General features: G+C 41.9%; 1 protein-coding gene and 1 pseudogene across 1 annotated transcript in view; one reads left to right on the top strand and one right to left on the bottom strand.

The window, feature by feature from the left end:
* C3H1orf185 (chromosome 3 C1orf185 homolog) overlaps nt 1–16249 on the top strand; it is a 65606-nt gene that overhangs the window by 23030 nt on the left and 26327 nt on the right. The gene's annotated exons all lie outside the window — the stretch shown is intronic.
* LOC127681979 (uncharacterized) lies at nt 10642–10749 on the bottom strand (annotated as a pseudogene).

Raw genomic sequence — 16249 nt, 5'->3', positions numbered from 1 at the left:
TCAGTGCTCACATGGAGACTCACAACCACATGTGAGCTCCAGCTCCAAGGTGTCAGAGTCTCTCCTCTGGCCTCTGTGAGCACGTGGTACAGATACACACACACAGACAGAGCACCCACATACATAATAAAATAAAAATAAATTTTAATAAATTTAAATAAATATACTTTAAAGAGAGGGAACTGGAGAGGTGGTTCAACGGTTAGGACTGCTCTTCAGTAAGACCAGGGTTTCAATTCCCAGCACCCACACGGTGGCTCAAAACAGTCTGTAACTCCAGTTCTAGGGAACCAGTCTGCCTCTTCTGGCCTCCTCATGCACCAGGCACACATGTGGTACACAGATCTACATGCAGGCAAAACACCCATATACATCAAACAAAATAAAAAACAAAAAGAATTCAAATAAAAAAAGTATCATAATAATTAAGGATTTAATAATGCAAAAAAATAGGTGATTTAAAAGATCTGCTTTGTTCTTCATGTTCTGGGTCTGCTTCCCGACACTTTCCATAACAGATAAAAGAGACCAGGGACCAGAGTGGAACTGAATTACTTCAATGTTCGCTACTGTTTTCATATTCAAAGCAGACCATTCTTCAAAGATTAAATTCATTAAAGATTTGGGAGATTTTATTAGGACAGATGGGAATTCAACACAAACTATGAGACAAAGAGTCATTTACAAAACCTTTCCCTAGGAATAGTTTAGAAATTGTAAAGCAAACAAAAGAAACCGCCAATTAAATTAAAATGCCTATTTACAGAGCCAGATGGAGTGACACACTCCTGTAATCCCATCTCTCAGGAGGCTGAGGCAGGAAGCTGAAAGGCAGGCCTGTGCTGGATAGGAAGACCTGTCTCAAACAAACAAGCAAGACGGCTTACAGAAAATAAACAATAAAGAAAGTCAGTTCTCCTTTAATAATAAAAAGGCATTATACAACGTGAAGCAACACAACAATATCAGATTATAAATTACAAACCAAGTGTAGTGGTGTGTTTGTACAGTGTCTGTAATTCCTGCACTGGGGAAGTAGAGGCAGGAGGGACCACAGAGTTACTTCCAGGAAAGCCAGGGCTACATAGAGAGACCCTCTATTTAAAATAATAATAATATACATTTGTAAAATAAGGTAGATGACAAGAATATCCATTAAGCCGGGCTGTGGTGGTGCACGCCTGTAATCCCAGGACTCTGGGAGGCAGAGGCAGGCAGATTTCTGAGTTCGAGGCCAGCCTGGTCTACAGAGTGAGTTCCAGGACAGCAAGGGCTATACAGAGAAACCCAGTCTCAAAAAGCCAAATCCAAAAAAAACCAATATATATATTGGGATTATACTTTAATAATCCTGACAGTCTGAGCTGATGATACCTGGGTCATGGACGTATTTAGAAAAGTCCTTAAAAATAAAGGAAATCAATAAACACCTCAGTATTAAATTTAGCCAGCTCTGCTTTATTTTTTTAATCACATCTATTTTTTTGCTCTGTGTAGGTGTGCGATTATACCACAGCACACATGTGGAGTCAGAGGATAGCCTGTGGGAATAGGTTCCTTCCTTCCACCATGTGGATTTCAAAGATTGAACTCAGATCGCTGGGCCTGGCGCCAAGTGTCTACCCACTGAAGCCAATTATTTTCAAAATGTCAGAAACAATTCTTTCAGACCAACTATGAGAAATAGGTTTGTTCTCAGCTAACATTTTAAAACTCAAATTCAGGAGAGTTTGGGACTATTAAAAGTTTATGATATACCAAATTGGTTCATTCAAAACCATTTTATGTGTTAAACAAGGAAACAAAGAGGAGTATCTTAGAATGGTTACTGAAGAGAGACACTCTCACAAGCAACACCTGTCTATAAAGTCTATGGCCAATGAGCTAAGGCAGGAAATAGGAGGCGGGCCACTGGCAGGAAGAGAGAGGATTCTGGGAAATTGTGAGAGAATAAAAGAAGATGCATGGGAAAGACTCAGGGAGAGATTTAAGAGATATGCTGAGAGGGATGCTGAAGAGACACGAAGGAAGAAATGGGCTGGGACTGAAGGAAGATAGAATAGTTTGAATGGGTTAAGTAAGTAATGAGCCAGACAGGGAATGATTCAAAGCTTGTGGCCAACGCATTTAATAATAAATAATTACTCTCAGAGTCATCTTTCTGGGAGCAGAGGCTGTAAGGAAAAACGGATTTATTTTTTTAAAAACAGCTTTATATAAGCATGTCACAGAGGCTGTAGTTATTGTTTGTGATGGAAATCACCATCCAAGGTCACCCAAGACCCAGCCTCTCACAGGTGGGTTTGTCATTTTTTGCTGTTGGCGCTGTAACAAAATACCTGAGAAGTTTACTTAAAAGAAGAAGAAAGACTTATTTTTCTATCCTGCTTCACTTAGCACTGTGGCTTCTGGGCCTGAGCACCATGAGGCAGGACATTGAGAAGGAAGCCACAGAAGAAGAAAGCTGTTCATCTTGTGGTGGAAGGAGCAGGGAGGGAAAGGAATGATCGATCGGGAAGGAGGTGGGGGGTGGAGGGTGAGATGTTCCCTGTGAAGGCATGCCCCGGTGACCCACTTCTTCCAATTAGTATCTATTCAGCTATGAACTCATCAAAAATCAGCAATGGATTAACTCACTGACAAAGATAAAAACATAATGCTCCTCTCAATAGCACCAAGAACTGGAGACCCCTTTCAACACAGGCAGCTGTGGAAGGGATGCTTCTCATGCGCGCTGGGCCAGTACTGCTACTGAGTCCTGGGAGGAGCTTACTGAAAGAAACATTGGACAAACAGTCTCAGAAAAACAATTTACAAGAGCTCACCCTGAAATGAACATATTACTGAACGTCCTTCAAGCCTCTTGATCTCTAATGAACAGATATCAACAAAAGCTCAAAAGAGTCAAATGGTTGAGAATGGAGGCTTGATTGTTGACAGGGAAAGAATAGGACTTAGGGATAAAGAGTGCATTTTGGAAGTCGCGCCTTGAGAATTTATTCGGGAAAAGCCACAAGTCTTATGCATTTTCATCCTACTACGAGAGAACAAGAGTAAGACACCGCTGTGTGATGGTCTCTCCGGAACAATTTCAAAGAGTTCCACCTAGCTATTGAACACAGCGGCTAAGCCCAGAATGCCATGAAAGAATCAGAAGTTGTCTGTGGAGTGTTGAAATTGGTGAGCGATGGTGACGAGTTTCAAAAGAGATAAAATCAAAAAGAAAAGAAAATGCACGGGTATAAAGTTGATCTACACTCAGTATCATATTCAGGTCATTATATCAGATTAAATATTGTAAAATGACATTACATTTATTTGAAACATACACATTCTCCCCCCCCCCTCCACCCCCTCCTACCTACTGAGCAACTTCATTCAGACACATCCTCCTGTCATTCACTCCCTGTTGGTTCAGGCTTACATTCCCAGTAGTGTAAATTTTAGATTATTTTTTCAATGCTAAATTGGCATCTGTCTCTGTTGATCTTGAATTAAATTCTAAACCCATCATTTGCTAACTTTGCTTTAGCATGCACATATCCAATAGCCTCCTCCTGATTCTTGAGGGAATTTTGTTTTCCCTCGAGCACAGCAAGAGAGAGAGAGAGAGAGAGAGAGAGAGAGAGAGAGAGAGAGAGAGAGAGAGAGAGAGGAGTAGGGAGGGAGGGATTGAGGGATTGCAGTCAGGACCCTGGAGGACACAGAAACATACCTGTGAAGACATACCTTCCCCTCCTGTGGGAAGGACCTGCGTGACTGTGAAAGCTTCCTAGCTCCTCAGGGAAAGGGAGTGTAAAATAAACATTCGCATTGGGTGTGAGGTTTAGTGGATTTGCCTTGAAGCTGAATTTGCCCAAGCAAGTTGTGTGGTGGCTTTTAGACTGTGTATTTATTTAGGGGCCCTTGGGAGGAGGCCAGCTGAAATTAAGGGAGAGTGATCAGACTGCCTCTCTTGCTGCCAGTGCTTTTCAGGTTCCAGTTCTGGTTTTATGTGACTTTGTGAGGAGATGTACTCATGAGATAGGCTGATGGTGCCTTAGATAAACCGTAAAAGCAGGAGAGGGGAGCTGAATTAAGGCCAACTGCTAAAACTCGGGTGGCTTGGTAGAGAAGGTAGCATTTGAAACAGCCTTAGAAGCAGGCGTGCCTTCAAGAGCACGACTATGTGAAGTGTTTCACAAGGATACCGTCCCCATTCGGGAAATAGTAACTAAACATTGAAAAGCCGAGCCAGAGAAGTCTGAGTTTAAGCTCAGTCTTGATGACACAGAAGGAGCCTGGGGCTGCAGGGGGAGGGAGAGGGGAGGGACAGAGAGACAGGGAGCCAGGGAAACAGAGAGAAAGAGAAACAGAGATGGACTGGAGGGGAGAAAAGAGGAAAGGAGAGGAGAAGAGAAGAGAGGACAGATTAGGGGAGAGGAGAAGGGAGGGGGAGAGGAGGGGAGAGAGGAGAGGAGGGGAGGGGAAGGGAAGGAAAGCAAGGAGGGGAGAAGAAAGGGGAGGTAAGAGGAGGGGAGGGGAGAGGAGAGGAGAGAAGAGGACAGGAGAGAATAGAGGAGTATTAAAGTCAACCATTATTGCTCTCTTGAAGTTAATCTGTGACTTTATGTATAGTAGGGTTTTTTTTGGTTTTATTTTGTTTTGTTTTATAAAATTGAATGCTTTCATGTTTGGTGCATGCATATTTAGAATTACAATTCTAAATTGATGGATTCTTCCTGCAGTGGATGTATGTGACCTTTATCTCTTCTGACTAGTTGGCCTTGAAGTCTGTTGACAGGTTTTAGAAAAGGGATGGATCCCCGCGTATTTCCTAGTCTCATTCGCTTGGAGTACCTTTTCCATCTTTTTACAGATATAGGGATGGTTCAACATCTGAAAATCAATAAAGGCAACGCATCACATCAGGATGGAAATCATACTATCATCTTAACAGATGCAGGAAAGGCCTCTGGCAAAAGACGACACCCCTTCGTTGTGATAAAGTCCTGAAGAGACTCAGAATATTGAGAAAATATCTCAACATCATAAATGGCATATGTGACAAACCATTAGTCAGCATCATTCCAAATTGTGAGCATGTGTAGCTTGTGTAACAACCACTAGTATCTTGTCATTGAAACTACGGACCAGGCTTTTCTTCTTTGTTGGTCTCATGTACCTTAATCACTGCCGAGACTTCTTACGGGATAAATTAACAATCGTGCCAACCTCTCCACTCCAGCTCCATGCACAAAAATGCTTCTGATGGCACACAGCTGTAGCCTCCCTTTTCTTAAAGATGTATTTGTTTATATCTTACATGTATGGGAGTTTTACATACATATATACATTCATTCATACATACAAACATATACATATATACATATACACATGTATATATATACACATATGCATATATATTTATGTATGGGCATTGCATGCAGGCATGACACCCTCAGAGGCCAGAAGAGGGTGTCACATTCCATGGGACTGCAGTAATAGACAGTTCTGAGCCACCATGTGAGTGCTAGGAAGTAAACCCAGGTCCTCTGAAAGAGCAGCCAGTGCTTTTAACCAGCAGCTATCTCTCGATCCCCAGCCTTCCTTTCTTGAAGCAATGGTAAGCTGCCACCTCCCCAGGTCTCCGTTAAAAGGGTGAGCTGAACTGGAGGCCAATCTGAAACAATACTTTTAAAGAGTTGTAAGTTATGCTCTCTCTGCTTTCTTTCATTTTTTTCTGGCCAGCCACCTTCTCATACTGCATATCTATTAAGTAGTGTACTGGTTATAAATGTTTGTGTAACATAGAATTCCACCTTCTCAGTTTTAATCTGCTTCCTAGTCTTTAGTTTCCTAACAGTGAAGAGGAAAGAAAACAGTAGATCTTGCCACCAAAGTTACTTTAATTTTTCTAGATTTTCACCACTAAAGCAGAAGTAGAACAGGTGACAGATCCCAGCAGACCCAGAGAAAGAAGAAGCCTTGAGGCTAGGAAAAGCTACCCCCAGCATCCACGCTGACACAGGGGACTGCCTCCAGAGTCAGTCCTATTCTATTGGTGGGTCTTTCCACTGAGCTTTTCAATTTGATTTTCTCCATTATTTCTACCTCTTTGTTGAATTGTAAGTACTTCCTTGTTTGGTTCAGCTGTTTGTATTCTCACAGAATTAATTCAGTTTATTTGTGTGTTCTGGTTACTTTGAACATACTTATAACCATTCTTTTGGATTTGTTGCAGGAATTTTGTTCATGTCATTCTTTTGGGGGCCATTACTGTTAGGTTGGTCAGTTTGTTGGAAATTTGGGTTTTTTCATGCTTGTGTTTTTGTGTTGGGATTTGTACATCTGGGATTTGGTTACAAACTGAATTTGACTTTTATTTAGATCACCTTTCTTCATGCAGTAGAAGCGTTTGCAATGATCAGGAGGGACTGGGTTGTAGAATTCTGGTGTTGTTTTTCTCTGTTAGAGTGGTGGTTCAGGCCCTGTATTCAGAACTCCTTGTCTGTCTGTGTATTAGTAACTTTTCTATTGCCATAGTAAACACTATGGCCACAATAACATATAAATGAAGGAGTTTGTTTGGGCTTACCATTTGAGAAGACTTTAGGGTCCATAATGTCAAAGGTTCCACGGCAGCAGGCAGCAGACATACCGGCTGGAGCTGGCAGCTGAGAACTCACATCTTCCACCATGAGCATGAATCAAGAGACAACCATCTGGGAATGCTGGGAGGCTTTGAAAGGCCACATCCCACCTTAGGTAATTGCCCTTCCTCCAGCAAGGCCACATTTCCTAAAGTTTCCCAAACAGTGCCAACAGCTGAGGATCAAGTATTCAAATACCAGAGCCCACAGAGGATGCTCTCAGATAAACAACTACAGCCTGAAACCACAGTCAAGGGTAGGTCCATTATGAAAATACAGTAGTGACCAACTACAAACCAATTGGCCCCTAAGTGCCAATTACTTTATGGAGTAAAGGGTCACCAAAAGCTCTGTGTCTGATAGATTATTTACTGTGGATAGGAATGAAAAGGAAAAGAAAAGAAAAAGCAGAATAAGGGGGGTGGGAATCTAGGAACAAAACAGGACAGAAAGATGAGGGAATTTTTGCTAATGGTAGACTGAAGGGGGGGTATGCAATTAAATAATATAAAGGAGGCTGAGAAGTAGAACTCGGTGGAAGGGGTGTTGGGGAGGGATGAATAAAGGAAGAACACTGTGTCCAGGCAAGGACAGGACAGAGCCAACCTAGCCTGCTAAACTGCCATTGGTTTTAAAAGAGGAGGAGGAACAGATGTAGAAGGAGGGGGGTAGGAGCTGGGTGGAGCTATGTGTAGGCTGTGGCCTGACAGCTTGGCTTCAGTCTGGAGTCTCTCAGTGTGTCTTCCCCAGCTCACAGAAGCCTATCTCACTCCTTCTAGCTCTTCTGTGATGGGTTTTCCCCTCTAGGTCTTCCTTTAGCTGATTGGATTATTGATTCTGATTCAGTCATTAGAGCCGCTTTACCAGTGGAGTCCCAGAATCTGCTACCACATCTGTTATCCCTTCAGAATTTTGTTTTCCAGTGCTAGCTTCAACACTCGTGTGGTCCTTTCCAATTTCCAGTGTTCTGGTTGGAGTCTGTGTTAAGTTCACCATTGGGTTTTCAGCTCATGGGATGCTACATGGTCCTGATTCAAGGGGTTTTGGTTGTTGTTTTTTAACTCCTGCAATCTAGTGGTATTCTAAAAGCTAGATTTGAATGTGTAGTCTCCTGATACTTGCTCTGAACTTCCTGAGTATGAATAGGAAAGGGTCTTAAGAGATCAAGATGCCAGGGTAGAGGGAGTATTTGTAAAGTAGCTTCCCACTCCTGTTCCATCAAGAACTTACTTGGTGAAGAGAGTGAGATTTTTCTCCCAGCATTTCCTTCTACTAAAGGTGCTATTGCCCTGGCTGTGGCTTTTATTCCCAGCTCTTTAGAGCATCTGCTATTGTAAAGATTTTCTATTCTCTGACTTCCCGTCTGTTGCCAGCATTTCTTTACTGGGTGTAGGGAGCTCCCCTTTCAAAGCTAATCCTGCTGACACCAGCTCTGAATTTTCTCTTCTGCTTTTGAAAAGTTTTCTATTTCACTTCTCCAATTAAGGGAGAAATATTCTGAAGCTGTTTTGAGGCTTCTCCAGGTTATATCCTAAGAACTTTGTCAGCCCGTGTGTGGGGGTCATCCACCATCCTTTTCCCTATGGTGCAGTTTTATCTGCTTTATTATTATTTTTGTCTAAGTGATGTGTTAATAAGCATAGGGTATTGAACTCTATCACTACTGTTTCTTGAGCCATCTGTTGTTTGATGTCCACAAATGTTTGCCTTGTGAAACAGGGATGCACAGTCTCTTTGTTGCTATGTAATGACTTTATATTTTCTAATTTTGGCTTGAAGTCTGCTTTTTCAGATGTGAGTAGAGGTATTCTGACTTGCTTCTGGTATATCAGTCTCTATCCTTTACCCCTTGGTCTGTATTCTGATAGTGGAATACATGTCTTGCAGGCAACAAATAGTGGCCTTGTTTCCTAATCCATTCATTCAGTCTGTGTCGTTTCATTGGTGAGTTAAGACTGTTTACACTTAAGCTATGATTGGGAGGTGTTCGCTGATCCCTGTAAATGTGTTGAGTGTTTTGTGTTTTTCTAGTTAATTCACATACTTTGTTCTTTTATTTCTTCCTGTTCACTGTAGGAGTTTCCTGTTTTACTGAGCTAAAACTATGTAATTTGATTATTTCATGGTTCATACGTTCTTCTTGGGAAATTTATTCCTCGTGGAACCCTCCTGTTTGTGGCAATCTCTCTTCATCTCTGCATAGGATTCCTTTACATCTCTTCTGCAGTAATGGCTTGATGGTAATTAATTGATTTATTTTGTGACTATCAGGGGAGAACTTTTAAAGAATAACTTTAGCCAGGTGGTGGTGGCGCACGCCTGTAATCACAGCACTCTGCGAGGCAGAGGCAGGTGGATTTCTGAGTTCGAGGCCAGCCTGGTCTACAGAGTGAGTTCCAGGACAGTCAGGACTATACAGAGAAATCCTGTCTCGAAAAAACCAAATTAAAAAAAATAACTTTGGTGGATATAGTAATTTTTGCTCATCATTATCTACTTTCAGGGCTTAAAATATTATTCTATGCTTTCACGGCGTTTAGAATTTCTTCTGAGAGGTGTCATGTAGTTCTGATGAATTTTGTCTTTGTGTGTAGTTGATTTGGCATTTTTTCAGTTACTTCTAGCAATATTATTTTTCTGCTTTATACTCTTGGTATTTTAACTATAATGTGCCATGAAGCTACTTTCTAGTTATGTCTATTTAGGGTTCTAGATGTCTCATGTACTTGGATGTCCAGGTCCCTTCCTAGATTTGGGGAATTTTCCACTATAATTACATTGAAAAGATTTTCTGCCTTTAGTATTTATATCACTCCTGCTTCTACTTCATAGGTTTCTAGGTTTGTGTCCATGATTTCTTGAAAGTTATTGCTATAATTATTTTTCTTTTTATTGCTATCTGAGCCTAAAAACTATTTGATCTTGTCTTCAACCTTTGTTATTCTCTCTTTGTCTTCATATAGTATAGTGTGGCTTCTACTGTCCCTTAGAAAGTTTTATTTGTTAAAGTTTTATTTTTAAATTCTTAACTTTTTATTGATTCTTTGTGAATTTTACTTCATGCACCCCCAATCTCTTTCACCTCCTTTCCACTCTTACAATCTTTCCCGACCCCATGAAAGGAAAAAAAGATATCATTTCGGGAGTTGCATTATCTCACAGTATACCCTTCTGTCCACACTTCCTGGTGTCCTCCCCTAGCCTTTGAGCGGGGGGTGGGGGGGATAGGGGGGTGGGGGGGTGGGGGGGGGTGTTTCGAACCTCAGGTCTAGCCCTTGAAGTTCTGGCCCTTTGTTCTCCATAGAACAATGCAACTTCCTGTTTATTTCCTGGGAGCCACTGCTAGCCAACACCTAGTGCTAGCCTGGGCTGAGCGCTGGGATCAAGGTGAAGTGTTGATCTGCCAGACCTGATACAGACTTGATACAGTTTCCTGAATCAAGCATGCTACCCGCTGAGCAGTGTGGAGCCAACACACGCTGAGACGATTCTCGACTGTGCAAAGAAGCGATTCACCTCCATAACCCTTAAATTGTCACCAAATAAACTCTGCACCTCGAACGGCAGCTGTTGTTCTGGTGTCCATACTTATTTCGCTGCCTTCCCATTTATCCCCGGCCCTGGCTTCTTTTCCAGGTACCCAGTTCGATTGTGGTTACTGGCAGCTACACTTCCCTGCTTGCAAATGTTCATTGTAATGACTCATTGGTCTGGTGTGAAGCTGTCAGACAGTGGACCATCCCAGGAAACTTGGTGAGGCAGAGCGGGTCTGAGTCTGAGACCCCGGAAACACACCTGAGGCAGCAGGCACCTCCCTGCTCCCTGCCAGATTCCTGGACTGGAGCGTGTGCCATGCTCCCCTCCACTGGTCAAGTAGCCCAAAACAGAGTTCTCCATGCTAATGAGGTGCCTAAAGACTCTGAGGGTTTAGCCAATAAGCTTCCCTTCCTGGACATTCCTTCATGCAAACGGTATTTAATCTCTAGTCCACTACTCGTCCATTCTCCACAATGAACAGTTAATAAGTGGTCTAGATAAACATCTCCTTTCTCCTCTCTGCCAACTACTGATGCACATGCGACACAGCAGCCACATCTGCAGTGCCTCTAGGAACAGATGTTTCTAAAACTTTAAGAAGGTGTTCCCCAGAATCTCAATTTTCTTACTGAATTGCCCAGGTATATTGTTGGGGTTCTTTTCTAGCTCTTAAAAGAAAAACATTATTATCGTGTGTGCAATACATGATGTGGGAAGTACATGAGGCAAGCACATTCACCGACTGAAGCGTTCTGCCACCCCTCACCTAACTTTTAAAAAATAATTTCTTGTTTATTTTTATATGGGTATTTGTCTGCACAATGCACAATGCTCTTGCAGTGCTCATGGAAGCCAGCAGAGGGCATTAGATCTCCTGGAACTGGAGTTAGATGGTTGTGGGGTGCCAGACAGGTGCTAGGAATTGAACATGGGTCCTCTGGAAGAGTAGCCAATGCTCTTACCTGCTTTAGATCCTCAACACCCTCTCGGCAGCTCAAAGCCTTCTGTTACTCCAGTCCCAGGGGATTTGAAGCCCTCTTCTGACTCTCTCTAGTGCCAGATATACTCACGGTATACATATACACATATACACATGCAGGTAAAATACTCACAAGTCTAAAGGTCACTCTAATAAGTCTAAAATAATTTTTAAAGAAATAAATAAATGTAACAAAAGGATAACAATAAATGTAACAAAAGGATAACAATCGTATGAGGGCACTGGTAGAAATAATGAGGAAAAACTTTAGACAAACTTTCTCCTGAAGAGAAAGAGGGTGGAAATTCTTTGTCCCCACCCCCACCCCAGACATCCTTAAGCACTTTCCTGGGGGTGGGAAGCAGCTGTTTTCTCTCTGATGTCCAAATGGACTACACCACTCAGGGACATTTGCAGATAAAGCTCTGCCCTCCCCCAGGACCTTGTGGCTGTGCTGGTTTCCAGGCTGAATTCATGTCAGTGTTTTTCTGTGTGCAGACCTGCCGACATAGAGCACACAGGAGCCCCCCCCCTCCACTGTCCCCACCAACCGAGACTAAGGATCACATTACCTACCCCCTTCCACCAGCCTATGTGGGTTTGGCACAAGAAATCCCAAGGCGGCAGCCACTTTCCACCAAGTCTCTCTGACCCTCTGAGAATACAGAAAGTAGCAAGACCAAAGCCATGTGGGCCAGAGGGTCGAGAGTGATCCTGTGTGCCCTGCCCATGAAGATCTCTGCCCTATGCAGCTACTTCATTATCTCTCCTTCTACAAGAATTTGAACAAAAGGTGCTCTGATACAATCACTCCCAGATCCTTTCCTCAGAAAGACTCATATTTTTCAATCTATTTTTCAAATAGATCTGTCTGTCTGTCTGTCTGTCTGTCTGTCTGTCTGTCTCTCTCTCTCTGTGTGTGTGTGTGTGTGTGTGTGTGTGTGTGTGTGTGTGTGTGTGTGTACTCGTTGCCACCAGGCTCTCAGAGTGGTCACTCATTTAGCTGGGAGTTGGGAGCTATTGGTCTTCTGCTCTCCCTGAATGAAGGTCATGAATGTAAGACTTCTAGAATGATCCCCGCCCACAGCAGGAGCAGGCAAGCTAGAGGAGCAGGGCCTCCCTGTCCTGTGAGCTCGTTGCACAGGCCCCTTCTCACACTGCGGCTCTGCAGTGCTGCCAGCTGTGCCCCGTCGCCTTCATTTCCCTAATCGAAAGTGCAGAATTTCTGGATTTTATCTCCTCTCTGTCTACTGTTTACCACCACCCTTCCTTGTCTTTCTGTGCCATCCACACCCCCCAGTAATCATGAACCTGAGATTTTATTTTATTCCGATTTCTGGAGGCATAGGAAAGTTCTGGGTTTCTTGAATCCACCGCCTTCTCTACAACCAGAGGCATTTCTTTAGAGAAAGAAATCTACTGTCATGCTAATACAGTAGAGGGTCCCTTACTTCTTGTAATGTTTACTTATTGCATAGTTAATATTTCAGATTTCATTTGCCCACACTGACTCCAAGGGGTCAGACAGTGATCAGTTAGACAAGGGTCTGGCAAAGATACAAAGCCAGGTCACTTGTTATTTCGCAAAGGAGTTAAGTATATTTTTTTATGTGGAGCATACACAAGTAGTAGAGTGGATGTTCTAGTTGGAGAATTGAGAAAGTTGGCTTCCATTCTCACAGGATTAATAACAAATATTTAATAACTGTAGATTTAAAATGTTTTAACTCATTAACTGCAGAGTTGTCTTCTTTTATCTCCCTGAGGTCAAGATGCAGAATCAGGATTCAGCTCAGAGCATTTCCTACTAAGCTGACTAGCTTCTAGGAGAGAGAGAGGGGGCAGGGGGTGGGGGGTGGGAGAGTCATTCTCTGGAAAATCTTCAATGACAGCTACATTTTTTTTGACCAGAGAAACTTCTCTGTCATTTTCGTTTATTGCAGTTAATATTTTTGATTATTGAAAATAGAATATTTTAGCTGGGTGGTGGTGGCGGCGGCGGCGGCACACGCCTGTAGTCCCAGTACTCTGGGAGGCAGAGGCAGGCAGGTTAATGAGTTTGAGGCCAGCCTGGTCTACAGAGTGAGTTCCATGACAGCCAGGGCTATACAGAGAAACCCTGTCTTGAAAAAAACAAAATCCAAAAACCAAAAAAAAAAAAAAAGAATGTTTTTGTTTTTGTTTTTGTCCAGACTTTTATTGTATGGCAGAGTTGTTTTTATTTTCTTGACATACATTATAAGACTTGTTTGTGCTAAGATTTAATGTCATGTCTAGATTGATTACTTCAGATGAAATTAGCTACCCAGATTACAAATGAAAACATAGATCTGAAGAAGGAAACTATTTACATTTGGAAATGTAAATTATATTTGGAAAATGGAAAGTATTTTCTATAAGTAGAAATATTGATTTGGTCCTAGTAAAATATTAAGCTCTTTTTTCTGATCTATGATGGGAAACCTAGAACATTGTCTCTAACACATGATATTCTTTGCATGGTTGTATGTGTACATACATGCTCCTTTGTCTGCACATGTGAGTGCAGGTGTTTCTGTGTGTGTTTGTGTGTCTGTGTGTGTGTACCCACAAGTGCATGTGGAAGCCAGACATTAATATAGAGTATCTTCCTCAATGATTATCTGCCTTAATTTTTGAGATAGAGTCTCTCACTGAACCTGGAGCGTGTTTATTGGCTAGAGTGGCTAGCCAGCAAGCCCTAGGGACTCCCCTGTCTCTGCCACCATAGTGCTGGAACTTCAGGTGCATACTGAAGAACTCTGCTTTTCATATGGATGCTGAAATCCAAACCCAGGTCCTTCTGGTTTGTGTAGTGAGCACCTTATCAACTGAGCCATCTCCACAGTCACTAATGCTCTTTATGTCTGGAATATAACCAAACTTAAAGAAAATAAGAAGGGGCTGGAAAGGTGGCTCATTGGTTAAGAGAACTGACTGCTCTTCCAGAGGTCTTGAGTTCAATTCCCAGCACCCACATGATGGCTCACAACCATCTGTAATGGGATCTGATGCTTTCTTCTGTTGTGTCTGAAGACAACTACAGTGTACTCACATACATAAAATAAATAAATAAATCTTAAAAATAATATTTAAAAATATAGTAAGAAGTCAAGATGTAAGATTATCAGCATACTTTATAAAATAGAAATGTGCATAATAAATGATTTTTAAAGTAAAACTGAACTCAGCCTTCTACAAGGCAAAATGTGAAAGGAAACATGTCAACCACTCCTCTTCCTCCTCCTCTTCCCTCTCCTCTTCTTTTGGAGACAGGGTTTCACTATGTAGTTCTGACTCACCTAGAACTCACTATGTAGACAAGGCTGGCCTTGAACTCACAGAGGCCTGACTGCTGGGACTAAAGGCTTGGACCATCATGTTTAGCCAACACATTCTTCTTTTTGGGATTTTTTTTCATTTTTCATGAAGAACTTTATGAGTGCTAGTATTAAAGGTGTTTGATTTAATTGAGGAACAATTTGGTGAACTGTGAAAATATATCCTCAATAAAAAATCTTAGTGCTGGCTATAAGTTCAGGCAAAGGCTGCCTAGAGTTATTGAAGAATCATTATAAGAAGGAAGGATCAAATATTGTATTATATGAGCTTAAATTTTTACCCAGTCAATGTTCTTTTTGTTTCTTCCTTTTTTATAAGATATATTCTTTATTTGCATTTCAAATGATTTCCCCTTTTCTGGATCCCCCCTCCCCAAAAGTCCCATAAGCCCGCTTCCCCGTTCCCCCTGTTCCCCAATCAACCCCTTCCCACTTCCCTGTCCTGGTATTCCCCTACACTGCTGCATTGAGCCTTTCCAGGACCAGGGGCCTCTCTCCTTCCTCCTTCTTGTTACCCAGTCAATGTAATATAAGATTTATAGAATTTGGGGACTGGAGAAATGCTCACAGGTAAGATACTTGCTGCTCTTGTAAGAGGATCTGGGTTTGATTCACAATACCCATACCCTGCCTGTGGCTTACAACCACCTGTAATTCCAGCTCCAGAGGATCTGACACCTTCATCTGGCCTGTAGATACCTGCACACACGCATGATATACATACATACATTCTGATCCACATATAGTCATGTACATTTTTTAATAATAAAAAAAGATTTCTAACCAGGGGTGGTGGCAAACACCTTTAATTCCAGCACTCTCAAATCAAAGTCAAGTGGAGATCAAGTGGATCTCTGTGATTCCCAGCCTAGTCTACACAGCCTAGTCTACACATGCCAACTAGAGCTTCATAGTGAGACACTGTCTCAGACAAACGAAACAAAGACTGATAGCAAAGGCATATTTGAAAGTATGAGACAAATAGTTCTAAAATTATAAGCAGTAAGTAGATGGCATTGAACATGTTATCAAGAAAGAAAGAAGCCGGGAGGTGGTGGCGCATGCCTGTAATCCCAGCACTCTGGGAGGCAGAGGCAGGCAGATTTCTGAGTTCGAGGCCAGCCTGGTCTACAGAGTGAGTTCCAGGACAGCCAGGGCTATACAGAGAAACCCTGTCTCAAAAAAAACAAAAAAACAAGAAAGAAAGAAAGAAAGAAAGAAAGAAAGAAAGAAAGAAAGAAAGAAAGAAAGAAAGAAAGAAAGAAAGAAAGGAAGGAAGGAAGGAAGGAAGGAAGGAAGGAAGGAAGGAAGGAAGGAAGGAAGGAAGGAAGGAAGGAAGGAAGGAAGGAAGGAAGGAAGGAAGAATATTCACAGCGACCAGCAGAAGGAACTCATTAAATGTCTATATAGTTCACATGAGTTCATTCACATTAAAAACACTGGGTAGCCAGAGACAAGCAGCTCTCTGAGTCTAAGCTAGGACTACACAGAAATACTGTGTGGAAAAGAAAAGGGAAACCAAACAAATAAAAAAAAAAAACCCAAAACAACAGACAAAGCAGAAGTATGAGAGAAACCATGATTTATTTTTAGAGCCTCTTTCACATGAGCTTTTAACCTATGGAATCTATAGCTATAATTCACTAAGAATGAAACTTTGGTCTTTTCAAGAATCTATATTAATGGATCGACATTTCTTTTTTGTTGTTGTTGTTGTTGTTGTTGTTATTGTTGTTTTTGAG

The sequence above is a fragment of the Apodemus sylvaticus genome, chromosome 3, assembly GCF_947179515.1.
Source record: "Apodemus sylvaticus chromosome 3, mApoSyl1.1, whole genome shotgun sequence".
Taxonomy (NCBI): Eukaryota; Metazoa; Chordata; class Mammalia; order Rodentia; family Muridae; genus Apodemus; species Apodemus sylvaticus.
This window is presented reverse-complemented; position numbering and strand designations above follow the sequence as displayed.